The sequence below is a fragment of the Sus scrofa genome, chromosome 16 (assembly GCF_000003025.6).
Source record: "Sus scrofa isolate TJ Tabasco breed Duroc chromosome 16, Sscrofa11.1, whole genome shotgun sequence".
In the NCBI taxonomy this organism is placed as follows: Eukaryota; Metazoa; Chordata; class Mammalia; order Artiodactyla; family Suidae; genus Sus; species Sus scrofa.
This window is the reverse complement of record NC_010458.4, coordinates 27,974,621-27,989,640: the sequence shown is the minus strand read 5'-3', so window position 1 is coordinate 27,989,640 and position 15,020 is coordinate 27,974,621. Positions and strand designations below refer to the sequence as shown.

The window sequence follows — 15,020 nt, the reverse complement described above, 5'->3', positions numbered from 1 at the left end:
ATTATAGCTGGTTTACAGTGTTCTGCCAATTTCCTACTGTACAGCATGGTGATCCAGTTACACATACATGTATAGATTCTTTTTCTCATATTATCATGCTCCATCATAAGTGACTAGACATAGTTCCCAGTGCTACACAGCAGGATCTCATTGCTTATCCATTCCTATGTGAATTTGTATATTTCTTATTATATTACTTAGAGTTTGTGAACAGTGGAATTCATTTTCTACACAGAAAACTTTTACAGAGTTCCTGTTGTGGCTCAGGGGATTAAGAACCCGACATAGTGTCCGTGAAGGTCAGGTTTGATCCCTGGCTTCACTCAGTGGGTTAAGGATCCAGCATTGCCAAAAGCTGTGGCATAGGCCACAGATGCAGCTCAGATCTGGCATGGCTGTGGCTGTGGCATAGGTTTCAACTGCAGCTCTGATTCATCACTTAGCCCAGGAACTTCCATATGCCACAGGTGTGGCTCTAAAAAGAAAAGAAAAGAAAAAAAAGGAAAGAAAATTTTTAGCTGAATATCACCTTAAAAGGTGTACTTTGAGTAACTGCTGTTGTTTAAATGGACAAACTCTGATACCGAAAAGAAAATTCCTGCTTTGTTTTGGGAGCCATCAGCCTCCCATAGTCAGTTCTTGGAGCAGACTAGGAAGGGGTCCAGAGCTGGGTTCTGTGTGGGATGATTTTACACTCTCCTAAACATGGAACCTGGATCCCTTTACTCCTAACTCACCTTTCCCATACCTTGTGGGTCATCCCCACTGCTCTGCTCTCTTGCCCTCCCTCTTCACAGAGGCTTCCAGATGTAGAGTAAGAGGTAGTTTTCATAAACAGCCACCAGATGGCAGGAGCACAGCGTCCACTGTGCCAGAGGTGTCAGGTGTCCTGAGTCTCCCTGCCTGCCAGTCCCCAGAAGTGATGTTGCCAGGATGATTTGGAGGTGATTTGGAGAACACAAAGGAGCTGAGCCTGATGTAGGCTAATCTAGCACCAAATGGGGTTTGTCTAATACTCCTCGTTGACACTAATTTAGTATGTGATTTATTTATTCTTACCAGCAATTCTGTGAGCTTTGTATTGATGTTTCACTTTATGGATGAGGAAACCAGAGACTTATGGGGTAAAATGACTTGCCTACGGGCAGGCTGGTACCCAGGTATCCAGACTCTTCTTGTTCTTCCATCAGCTCAGCAGTGGGCCCTAGAAGGTGTGGACCTGGAGGTGGGGCAGAAGAGGAGGAATTCAGGTAAAGATCTGTGCATCTGGTGCTCCACAAAGGGCCAGGGGAAGCCTGCTGACAGTTGGGTCTAGAATTAAAATGTTGCAACTGGCATTGGTGCACTGATAGTGGCAACAACCACTTTCCTAGATTAAAAGAGGCTCCAACCTGATTGTATTGAGTTTTGTGCTCTTAGGCAGTGGAGGAAACTGCACACTATTTATAGTCTTTGTTTTGCAAAATCTCCCTCACCAAGTTCTTTTCAACATAAAGGCAGGTTTTGTCAAAAAATACAGCATTCTTCCACTCAACCCCATCATGCTTTTTAAAGGATAGTGTGATAAAACAGATAAACCTGAGGAAAACGATTCCTAAATGTCCTAGTCTGTGACAGCTGCTATAACAAAACACTACATAATGGGTGACTTAAAAGCAGCAGACATTCATTTCCCACAGTTCTGGAGGCTGGGAAGTCCAGGATCAGGTGTTGGCAGATTCAGTGGCGTGGCTGTCTTTTGGGTTGGAGACTGCTGACTTCTCCCTGTGTCCTCACATGGCGGGAAGGACTGTGGAGTCCTCTGGAACCTCTTTTATAGCACACATGCCACTCATGAGCACTCCACCTTCCCTACAAAAGCACCTCCCAAAGGCCTCATCTGCTAATACCATCACCTTTGGGGGTTAGGATTTCCACATACGAGTTTTATGTGGTGGACACAAACATTCAGACCATAGCACTAAATATTCTTTTTTTCCCCTTTTTTCTTTTTACGGCCACACCTGCGGTGTTTGGAAGTTCCTAGGCTAGTGGTTGAATTGGAAACCGCAGCTGCCAGCCTATCCCACAGCTCTAGCAACACGGGATCCGAGCCGCTTCTGTGATCTATGCCATAGCTTGTGGCAACACTGGATCCTTAACCCACTGAATGAGGCCTGGGATGGAACCTGCATCCTCACAGATACTGTGTCAGGTTCTTAACCTGCTGAGCCACAACAGGAACTCCCACATTTATTTAACATAGGTTTTATGTGACATAGGAGACTTCATAAGGAAAGGAAGACCCAAAGAAACAGACTTGAGTTATTTTTATGCCAAGATTATGGCGTGTGGACAGAATATGACAGGTCAAAGAATATGAAGGCAGGAGTTCCTACTGTGGCTCAGGGGAAAAGAACACGACTAGCATGCATGAGGATGCAGATTTGATCCCTGGCCCTGCTCAGTGGGTTGAGGATCTGGCGTTGCCTAGAGCTGTGGTGTAGGCCTGCAGCTGCAGCTTCCATTGGACCCCTGGCCTGGGAGCTTCCAAATGCTGCAGGTGGGGCCCTAAAAAAATATATATATATGAAGGCAGTGCAGTCAACTGGGAGAAACTTGGCAAGCCCTGTTTGTTAGGATTCTTCTCTGTGTCCCTTTGTCTTCAGATATAAGGCTGTTGCTTTCCTCCAGGTATAGGGAGAATACCTGTCCCCTGAGGGTTTTATGACCTATTTCACGGAAGAAGGGTGGGGGGAAGTCAGAGTGACCTTTCTGCTTCTGTTGTTTTTTCCAACTCCTTCAGCTTAAAATAGTCAATATTCAAGGTGCCATATTTTATGGTAGTATATACTGAACCCTTTCAGTTGTTACCTCCATAATTTCATGTGAAATGCTTAAACTATTATTTATTTGTTTATCAATTCTAGGCACTATCTATTGTCTCCTCATTACTCCTTATTTCCCTTCCCTTGTCCCTCCTCATCTTTTTTTTTTTTTTTTAGGGCTATACCACAGCATATGGAAGTTCTCAGGCTAGGGGTCCAATTGGAACTGCAGCTACCAGCCTATACCACAGCCATAGCAATGCCAGATCTGAGTCACATCTGCAACCTACACCATAGTTCAAGGCAACACCAGATCCCTAACCCACTAAGCGAAGCCAGGAATTGAACCCGCAACCTCATGGTTCCCAGTTGGATTCATTTCTGCTGCTCCACAATAGGAACTCCCTCCTCATATTGATAGTTTTATCACTATTATTTTTCCTTATCTTTGTAACTCTGAATAATATACTCACCTTCCATTCCTTAGAATTTCAGTCTCCTCTTTATGTAAGATGTAGATGATACCCTATTCTCCTTTTCTTTTCCTCCATCCACCCATCTTCTGTCATATGTTATATCAGGTGTATTTTTACATTTATGTAACTAGTTACAATTATGTAACTATAATTATGTACTATAATAATAATCACCTTTTATGCTTTGTTTAAAGCAGGATCTCTCAACTCTGGCACTGCTGATATCTTGGGCTGGATAATTCTTTATTGTGGGGACTCTCCTATACATTGTAGGTGGATTAGCAGTATCTCTGGCCTCTACCCACTATGTGACATTGAAAAATGTCTCTAGATACTGCCAAATATCTCCTGGTAATGGGAGCAAAATTACTCCCAACCCCAGCTGAGAATCACTAGTTCAGAATCTAAGGTAGATTCAAAAATTGAAAACTCGTGTAGCTAGAAGTTTTCTAAAATGACCCTCCAAATTTCCTGCCCTGCTATTCACACACCTTCTCCAAAACACTAATCTAAGTTTGCAGTGGAAGTTTTTACTGGTGTAATTAAGGTCACAAATCAGTTGATCATCTGAGTGGAAATGACTTAATCATAGGAGCCCTGTGAGTCTGGGTCTAGAAGTCAGAGACAGAGTAGTCAGAGAGATTCAAAACATGAGAAGACTTCAGCATGCCATGGCTGGTTTTGAAGACAGAGGGGCCAAGTCTCAAGAAATGCGGGTGGCCTGAAATTGCTGAGAGAGGACCCCAACTGATGGATAGCAAGGAAACAGGGACCCCGGTCCTACAAACAGGGACCTCAGTCCCACAACCACAAGGAACTGCATTCAGCCAGGAACAAGAATGAGCTTGCAGCAGATTCTCCGGCAGAGCCTCCAGAGGGAGTGCAGTCCAGCCAACATCTTGATTTCAGACTTCTGAGACCCCAAGCAGAAGTCACACCAGGCCTGGACTCCTGACTTATAGGCTGTGGGCTAATAAATGGGTGATATTTTAAGTGATTAGGTGCATGGTACTTTGTTATGCAGCAATAGGAAATTAACATAACCAATAACAGTGCTTGGACCATCCTGGCTATGGAAGTATTGTTCTCTGCCGGGCCAAATAATGTGCTAGAGTTTAATATCCTTCTCTAACAATGAACCATGTGTAACTCACTATTTAGACAACTTAAGACAATAAAACACAGTTATTTTCTACATTTTTTGTGTGGTTTAGATATTTTACTTCTTTCTCAAGTGTAGCCAGGCCTCCCTGTGAGGCCTAGATTTTCATATTATCCATGAACAAATATAACTATATTTCCCTCCTCCCCGAGGCTTTATTTATTCATTAAATTTTTTTATTATAGTTGATTTACAATGTTTTGTCAATATCTGCTGTACAGCAAAGTGACCCAGATAATTATGACATGTTTTCATAATTTATGCAAATGATTTGACAATTGCAGCAATTTTCTTGTTCTTTTTTTCATGCTTTCCCTGTGGTTAATTCAAGAGAACTCCAAGTTCATCCCACCCTAAATGCTGTGATTATGCTCTTCCTTATAATTCACTGGCAGATAATTTGATCAACTGGCATATTTTAGTCTCTCCATCTTGTTGCCATTCTACAACTGCAGAAATTACTGGAACATCTCCTTCCTTCGTCCAGGGCTTAGCACATAGTAGGCACTCAAGAAATATTTGCTGATAAAATGTATGTAGGCAACGGACTTCTTCTTGGCCAATTACAATGAAAATAAGACACCATGGAGGAACCCTGCACTCCTGTAATGACCAGCCTCTACTGAAGAGTGACTGGAATACTAAGGGTTAAATTCTGCCTGGACTTGGTCAGAAAGAGTACTTAACTAAACTGGTGTGACTGGGTTCCACTGTTCTCAAAAGTTTTTTTTTTTTTTTTTTTTTTTTTTGTCTTTTGGTTGCTGCTATTTCTTGGGCCGCTCCTGCGGCATATGGAGGTTCCCAGGCTAGGGGTCGAATCGGAGCTGTAGCCACTGGCCTACGCCAGAGCCACAGCAATGCGGGATCCGAGCCGCGTCTGCAACCTACACCACAGCTCACTGCAACCTATACCACAGCTCACAGCAACCTATACCACAGCTCACGGCAACCTATACCACAGCTCACGGCAACGCCGGATCGTCAACCCACTGAGCAAGGGCAGGGACTGAACCTGCAACCTCATGGTTCCTAGTCGGATTCGGTTAACCACTGCGCCACGATGGGAACTCCCTCAAAAGTTTCTTAATCTGTCTTTGACTTCTTTCCCAGAGCTTTGACAGCAGCCTGATGGTAAAGAGACTTTCTCTCCATTTGTTTATCTTTCTCCTGGAGCATAATGACCTTTATGGGACTGACAAAACCTTCTTTGCAGAGGAAGTAGGGCAAAAGTAACAGCTATTGACAGACTGGCTTTGCTAAACCCAGACCACGGTGAAGGGAAATTGGACAACCTGTGAGAAAACCTAGGTTTAGGAAGAACTGGGGTCATAGGGGTCTTGGGGATATAAAGGGTGAAGAAAAGAGGGGACTCCTTGTTTGATTCTCAACTTTCAGAGTTACTCTGGAGCCACCAAAATGGATAAAATTAAAAAGATGAAGAGATCAAATGCTGGTGAGGATATGGAGCAATTGAGACTCTTATGCATGCTGGTAGGCTGTAAATGAATAAAAATCACTTTTTTTTTTTTGTCTTTTTTTTTTTGCTATTTCTTTGGGCCACTCCTGTGGCATATGGAGGTTCCCAGGCTAGGGGTCGAATTGGAGCTGTAGCCACTGGCCTATGCCAGAACCACAGCAACTTGGGATCCGAGCCGCGTCTGCAACCTACACCACAGCTCACGGCAACGCTGGATCGTTAACCCACTGAGCAAGGGCAGGGACCGAACCCGCAACCTCATGGTTCCTAGTCGGATTTGTTAACCACTGCGCCACGACGGGAACTCCTAAAAATCACTTTTGAAAACTGTCTAGCGGTGTCTGTTAAAGCCAGATACTATGACCCAGAAATGCCATACTTAAGCAATATCCAGTTAAGTAAATATGTTCACCAAAATACATGTAAAAGAATATTCATAGCATCCCCAAAATGGGAACTACCTAAGTACCTATTAGCAGTAGAATAGATATAATTAAAATGGAGAGGGTGTGAGAAAAGGGGATCCTCCTACACTGTTGGAGAGAATGTAAATTGGTGAAGTCGCTTGGGAAAACAATATAGATGTTCCCTAAAACACTAAAAATAAAGATGTCATGTGACCCAGCAATCCCACTCCTGGGCATATATCTGGAGAAAACTCTAATTTGAAAAGATACATGAGTCCTGCTATATACAGCACAGGGAACTATATCCAATCACTTGTGATAGAACAGGACAAAAGATAATATGAAAAAAGAATGTATGTATATGGATGACTGGGTTGGGTCACTTTGCTGTACAGCAGAAACTGACAGGACAATGTTAATCAACTACAATAATTTTTTTTCAAGTAAATAATCATTTTGCAATTTAAAAAAAGAAAAGATACATGCACCCCAATGTTCATAGCAGCACTATTTATAATAGCCAAGACATGGAAACAATCTAAATGTCCATTAACAGATGAATGGATAAAGAAGATGTGGTACATATACACAATGGAATACTACTCAGCCATAAAAAGAGTGAAATCATGCCATTTGCAGCAACAAGGATAGACCTAGAGATTATCATACTAAGTAAAGTGAGTCAGACAGAGAAAGATAAATATCATATGATATCACTTTTATGTAGAATCTAGAAAAATGATACAAATTAATTTATTTACAAAATAGAAACAGACTTACAGGCATAGAAAACAAATTTGTGGTTACCAAAGGGGAAGTGGGGGAGATAAATTAGGAGTTTGGGATTAGCAGATACAAACCACTATATATAAAGTAGATAAACAACAAGGTCCTACTGTATAGAGCAGGGAACTGTATTCAATATCTTGTAATAAACTATAGTGGAAAAGAATATGAAAAAGAATATATATGCATATGTATTACGCATATATGATCACATATGTATAAATAAAACTGAATCACTTTGTTGTACACTAGAAACCAACACAACATTGTAAATCAATAATAATTCAATAAAAAATAAGTTATATTCATAAAGTGAAATATCATCCATCAGTGAGAAATGACAATTTACAACCCATGCATCAACATGGATGTATTTCATAATTATATTAATTAGATACATTGGAGTCAGTATTATGTATCTATTAATGCATAACAAGTTACTCCAAAACAGCACTTAAAATAATCAACATTTATTTTCTCAAAGTTTCTGGGAGAGGAATCTGGAAGTGGGTTTGCTGGATGATTCTGGCTCAGGGTCAGAGCTCTGGGTTGCCATAAGGAAGTTGGCAGGGGCTGCAGGCATCTGACTGACTGGGACAGGAGGACCCTCTTCTAAGGTGGCTCACTCACTTGGCTGTTGGTGGGAGTCCTCAGTTCCCTGCCACCTTAGTCTCTCCATGAACTGCCTGAGCGTCTGCATGACATGGTATCTGGCTTCCTCAAGGTAAAGTGATCCAAGAGAGAGGACGAGGAGGAAGCTTCAGTGTTTTTATGACCTAGTCTCAGGAATGATTTGGGAGCGACAGTGCCATCATTTAGGCTCTATTCTGTAGGTCACATGGACCAATCCTGATCCAAATTGGAAGGGGCTACACAATGGCACAAATACCAGAAAGGCAAGGATCACTGGGGATCATTTTGGAGGCTGGAATATCCATTCTCTATGATCCCATATATGTAAAGTACAAAAACAGGCAAAAAAAAGTAGTCTATGTTGTTGTTGGTAGTCAGGAACAATGACTATGGGGAAAGGACAGTGACTGGAAGGAGGGAAGAGGGGGGCTTTGGAGGTGCCAACAATGTCCTGTTTCTTTTTTAAAAATTTCTTAACTTTCAAATTTAATTTTATTGGAGTAAAGTTGATCTATAATGTATTAGGTTCAGGTGTGCAGCAAAGGAAATCAGTCATACATATAAGTATATTCATTCTTTTTTCCTGTAGAGATTATTACAAACTATTGAGTAGATTTTCCTGTGCTATACAGTGGGTTCTTGTTAATCCTATTTCTTGATATAGGTGTCGTTACAACTTTGTTGCCTACGCATTATCCATTTGCCCTCCATCTTCTTGCCTATCCTTGAATTTTTTCTTTTTTCTTTTCTTTTTTGCTTTTTAGGGCTGCATCTGCTGCATACGGAAGTTCCCAGGCTAGGGGTCCAATCGGACCTGTAGCCGCAGGCCTTTGCCACAGCCACAGCAACGCCACGCCAGATCAGAGCCACTCATAGCAATGCCAATGCCACAGCTCACAGCAATGCCAGACCCTTAACCCACTGAGCGAGGCCAGGGATCGAACCCACAATCTCATGGTTCCTAGTCAGATTCATTTCCACTGAGCCACTAAAGGAACTCCTATCCTTGACTTTTTTGAGGATGGCAAAGGGCTGGGGTTAAACCTACATGCCCCAGACTCCCTTGAGATAGTATAGCCATGTGACTAAGTTCTGGCCACTGGTTATGTAAGCGGAAGTTAAGTGAGCCCTTCAGGAAAAAAAATATTTTAAAAGGAGATGGATTCAACCACCTCTTGACCTCTACCTGAATACAAGCATTATACCTGGAGCTGGAGCACCTGTCTTGCCAAAAAAAAGAGCAAGAACTAAGAGAAATATAGAGATCTCCACATGGACATTCTTTTTTTGTGTGTGTGTGGCTGCCCTGAGGCATATGGTGTTCCCTGGCCAGGGATCAGATCAGAGCTGCAGGCAAAACTAAACTGCTCCTGGAGTTCTTGTCATGGTGCAGTGGAAACAAATCCAACTATGAACCACGAGGTTGTGGGTTTGCTCCCCAGCCTTGCTCAGTGGGTTAAGGATCCAGCGTTGCCGTGAGCTGTGGTATAGGCTGCAAATGCAGCTCGGATCTGATGTTGCTGTGGCTGTGGTGTAGGCTGGCAGCTGTAGCTTCGATTGGACCCCTAGCCTGGGAACCTCCATATGCTGTAGGTGCGGCCATAGAACAAACAAACAAACAAACAAACTTAAACTGCTACTGCAGCAACACCAGATCCTTAATCCATGACTCTATGGGAGAGTCATGAAACATTCTTTCTCACAGCCCTCAGAAGGAGCCAACCCTGCCAGCACCTTGACTTCTTGCCTCCAGGACTGTGAGACAACACATTTCTACTGTGTAAGCCACCAGCTGGGGATTGAACCTTTGTCCCTGCACTCCTAAGACACTGATGAAACTCTGAACACTTGCCTTTAATGAAGCAAGCTGCCAGGTAGGAAAGGCCCATAGGGCAAGGGACTGAGGGTGACCTCTGGCCAATAGCTGTTGAGTGTCTGAGTCTACCGGCCCATGAAGAACTGAATCCAGCTAATGGCTATGTGGGTGAGCTTGGAAGTGGATTCTTCCCTGTCTGAGGCTTAAGATGACTACAGTCCTAACCAATACCTTGATGGCAGCTTGTGAGAGACCCTGGGCTGACATCTTGATTGAGCCTTTTGGGAAAGACTGAGGCACAGGACTGAGCTAAACTGTACCTGGATTACTCACCCACAGATACTGCAAGATAAAAGGTGTTGTTTTAAGCAATACGGTTTGACACAATTGATTATGTAACAACAGACAATGACTATAAAGAAATAGTGTAATTAAAGAAAAGCAAAAATGGCAACAAATCCTTTGATTAAAGAGCACACACAGTAAAGATTAGGAATCAGATGAGGTAGCTTCTTTTGAATATATTAATGAAAAATATGGTCAACATTGAGATCTACAGATATAAAGGGCAAAGAGAAGCTGAGGGAAAAGGAAGAGCTTAACTTCAAACACAGATATTCTAAGGCTGGCAGAAACCCGACTGACAGGATATCTGAAGACAAGCGGAGTAAGAATTAGAGGAATGTTGGGTTTGAAAGACAGATATTATATTGAGTTATCAGAAAAAACACCAAAGATTAATAGGAATTGTTTCTTATTTAATAATTTGAGAAGACCCCATTTCTGACTATATTTGTAAAACTAAATACTTGAATCAAATATTTTTCACTGTCATTGACATGGTGTCATGCATCTGAATATAAAAACCCAGATAATTAGGTGGGAGTTCCCAGGCTAGGGTCGAATCGGAGCTGCAGCTGCTGGCCTACGCCATAGCCACAGCAACGTGGGATCCGAGCTGCATCTTCGACCTACATCACAGTTCGCGGCAACACCGGATCCTTAACCCACGGAGTGAGGCCAGGGATCGAACCTGCATTCTCATGGTTCCCAGTAGGGTTTGTTAGCCACTGAGCCACGATGGGAACTCCCTATAATTACCTACTTTTTTTCAGTCAGACACAACCTAAACTCTGTCTATTAGCGAAGCTTTATTCATTGCAGTTCCCTAGGAAGGACAAAGTCTAAACCAGAGAGTGAAATATTAAAAAATATATACATATACACATACCAGGAAGTAAATGTTCTAATGGGGAGGAGGATAATAATTAGAGATGCAATAATAGTAATTAGTAGAGAAACTAATTTGAGTAGCAGGAGAACCAGTTATTAGAAGAAAACTCTGAGACAAGATCATCTTGTTCAAACACATAGTGCCCTGAGAACAGTCCACTGAATTTTGACTTTCTGACTTGGAATGGTTGTATTTATTGTTTTTCAGGTTTTTGTTTTGTTTTGTTTTTTTTGTCTTTTCGGGGCACACGAGCGGCACATGGAGGTTCCCAGGCTATGGGTCGAATCAGAGCTGCCGCCACTGGCCTACACCACAGCCACAGCAATGCGGGATCTGAGCTGTGTCTGTGACCTACACCACAGCTCACGGCAACGCCAGATCCTTAACCCACTGAGCAAGGCCAGGGATTGAACACGTGTCCTCATGGATGCTAGTCAGGATCGCCAACCACTGAGCCACGACAGGAACTCTGGAATGGTGTATTTAGTTCACAGGAGTGAGTGTGCCCATTTTCTCCCTACCTCCAACCCCAAATTATAAATATCTTCCATTCAAAATAGAACTTAGCTAAGAGTTACATTAAATGCTGCCTCAGGCAGCCTCCCCTAATAAACAGGCTGTTTACTAATCATTGTTTGTTTTCATTAGGACTCTGGTCCAGATCCTAAACAAATAGCAGTTCAAGCCAGACAGAAGTTTATTTCTCTCTCCTCATATAGCACTCTGAGTGTCAACAGTCCAGTGCTGAAATAGTGGCTCTGTGGTACTATGTGACTTGTTTCTCTGCCGTCCCCTTGTCCACATGCTCAAATACAGCTTGCCACACCCCCAGCTGCAGTAAGAGCATCTTAGTTTACTAGGGCTGTCATAGCAAAGTACTATAAACAGGATGCCTGAAATAGAAGGAATTTATTTTCTCACTGTTTTGGAGGCTAGAAGTCTGAGATCAAAGTGTCAGTGGTCTTGGATCTTTCCGAAGTCTGTGAGGGAAGGAGTTGCTCCAGGAAATCTCCTTGGTTTATAGATGGTCATGTTCTTCTATGTCTCTTCACGTCATCTTTTGTCTACATGTGCCTATTTTTTTTTTCTTCTTTTTATGGTCACACCTGCAGCATGTAGAAGTTCCCAGGGCCAGGGGTCAAAATGGAGCTGCAGCTGTGGCCTATGCCATAGTCATGGCAACACCAGATCCTTATCCCACCGAGCAAGGCCAGAGATCAAATCCACAGTGTCACAAGACAACGTCTTAGGTCTTTAACCTGCTGAGCTGCAGCAGTACTGCAAGATGTGCCTACTTCTGTGTCCAAATGCCCCCCCAACTCCTTCTGGTGGGGCATGTGGAAGTTCCCAAGCCAGGGATCGAACCTGTACCACCGCAGTGATCTGAGCCACAACAGTGACAAGGCCAGATCCCTAACTCACTTCACCAGGCCACTAAGGAACTCCATCTTTTTTTTTTTTTTTTTTCAAATTTCCCCTTTCTATAAGGACACCAGTCATATTGCCTTAGGGCCTACCCTAATGACCTCACCTTAACTAATCTCATCTACAATAACCCTATTTCTAAATAAGGTTACATCCTAGGACTTCAACATAAGAACTGGGAAGGGGGAGCATAATTCAGCTTGTAAGAGGGAGGAAGAGGTGGGAATGAGGGAGGAAAGGCTGTTTTCTTTTAAATGCATGACCCAGAGGTTACATATTACTCTCTCTCACATCCATCTGTCTGTGGCTAGCCACATGACCACCTAACTTCAAGAGAAAAGACGGAGGAATTCCCACCATGGCTCAGCGTAATGAACTTGACTAGTATCCATGAGGACTCAGGTCTGATCCCTGGTCTCAGTGGGTTAAGGATCCAGCATTGCCATGAGCTGTGGTGTAGGTCACAGATGCGGCTGGGATCCCACCTTGCTGTGCCTGTGCTGTGGGCCAGAGACTATAGCTCTGATCAACCCCTAGCCTGGGAACTTCCATATGCCTCGGGTGTGGCCCTAAAAAGACCAAAAAAAAAGAGAGAGAGAGAAAGGAAATACAGTTCCTAGCTGGGTGGTCACAAGCCCAGCTAAAACTGTGTTTGATTATTAGAGGCAGAATGGGAGAATGGATATCAAGGCAACCAGCAGCTTTATTACAGTTTACAAAAATCTTAGGAAGCAGAGAGCTAACTTCTTCCTCCAAACTGCACTGGTAATGACTCTTTTATTTTGAATATTACCTACCATACCAGTACAGTTATATTTAGTCCTCATAGTAACTCTGAAAAGTTGATATTTTGTTCCCACATATTGCAAAGAAGAAAAGCCAGGCTCAGAGAAATTAAATAACTTGCCCCAAACTGAAACTATCAAATACTGGAGCCTGGAACCCAACAGCAGATTTTGCCTGGGGCATTTCACCACACCCATCTTATCCTGTACACTGGCACACAGCTCTCGAAATGCCTGCCTTCCTGGTGACTGCTTACTTTACTCTCAGTTCTGGTTGGTAGCTTGAAGGTTTGTATGAGAGACACTAGGAATGCCCATTTCTAGACTTCATGGGTTAGCAAAATGATAGGCAACCAAATTTCATATATAAAACCCACAATGGCATAAATATTTAAAATATTTTTATACTATGCTACATAGTGCACATATACACATGGGTGCACACATGTGCGCGCGCACACACACACACACACACACACAGTTTGCTTTTGTGAAAAATTACTATTTTTCTTTCTTGCCTCCCTACCTCTACCCCCAAGGTGTCATTTGTTCTGTCTTGCTCTGGTTTAAAAAAAAGAAAAATAAAATATGGTCTCTTGTATGTGGAATCTAAAATTAAAAAACCTGAATTCATAGACACAGAGAACAGATTGATGGTTGCCAGAGGCAGGGGTGGGGATGGAGCAAAATGGGTGAAGGTAATCAAAAGGTACAAGTTTTCGGAGTTCCTGTCACAGCACAGGGGAAATGAATCCAACTAGGAACCGTGAGGTTTCGGGTTTGATCCCTAGCCTTGCTCAGTGGGTTAAGGATCCTCCATAAGCTTGGGGGCGTTGCTGTGGTTGTGGTGTAGGGCAGCAGCTGTAGCTCTGATTAGATCCCTAGCCTGGGAACCTCCATATGCCCGGGTGTGGCCCTAAAAAGACAAAAAGACCAAAAAAAAAAAAAAAAAGATTCAAGTTTTCAATTATAAGATAAATAAGTCCTAAGGATTGTGCATAGCATGGCAACTAATGAACAATACTTTATTGTACATTTGAAAGTTGCTGAGAAAGTATATCCTGAAAGTTCTCATCATAAGGAAAAAAATTGTTAACTACGTGCGATGATGATGGATGTTAATTAAATGTATTGTGGCGTTTCTGTCATGGCTTAGCGCAAATGAACCTGACTAGTATCCATGAGGAGGTGGGTTCGATCCCTGGCCCTGTTCAGTGGGTGGATCTGGCATTGCTGTGGCTGTGGTGTAGGCCAGTAGCTGCAGCTCTGATTTGACCCCTGACCTGGGAACTTCCATATGCCATGGGTGTGGCCCTAAAAAACAACAAACAAAAAAGTGTTGTGATTATTTTGTAATACACACATAAATCATCATAATCATGACCATCATCTTGTACACCTAACATGAATCAACGTTTTATGTTGATGACATATCAGTAAAAAAAAAAAAATCACGTTTATTAGAAAATAAAGTCTATAAATTAAATTCTCTGGAGTTGAGCAGAGGAACTTTCATCCTTTTCCCTTTCCCCAAAGAAAAAGACAGGTAAAGCAGTGCTGTTATTGTGTTAATGATCTAGGCCACATTCTAGGCAGACAGAAAGTCACCTTGAGATGGGGATTTGCTAGTCTCATTTATTCTGTGAAGGGTTTCTTGAGAGACTTTTATTTGCTACACAAATGTAAGGTCAATGGGCAGAGGCAAAGGTCACAATTAGGCCTCCCTCTCCCCTTTTATGGCTTCGCACTTATCTATGCATAATTCTGGGGAACTAGTATACAATTTGCACAAGGAGACCAGAGAACCTGAGAAAAGAGACCACTACCCTAACCTTAACCACCAAAACGGGAGTTAATATCAGGATACTCTCCCAAGGTCTGCTGGCAAGCAAGGCACAATTTGCCACTAAGAGAACCTCATCTAAAGAGCCAGATTCTTCTCTGCTGATGACTCAGGCTTGACACCAGGGCCTTGGAGTTTGGGAATAGAGGTAGATTCTTTCTACTTCAGT

The 15,020-nt window shown here is 42.6% G+C and overlaps 1 long non-coding RNA gene across 1 annotated transcript in view; it reads right to left on the bottom strand.

Annotated features, from left to right (window-relative positions):
- LOC106508153 overlaps positions 1 to 15,020 on the bottom strand; it is a 41,209-nt gene that overhangs the window by 8,997 nt on the left and 17,192 nt on the right. Inside the window, exon 2 of the long non-coding RNA XR_001304747.2 lies at positions 1,060 to 1,219. This is a non-coding gene — a long non-coding RNA (uncharacterized LOC106508153). The remainder of the gene's footprint in view (positions 1 to 1,059; positions 1,220 to 15,020) is intronic.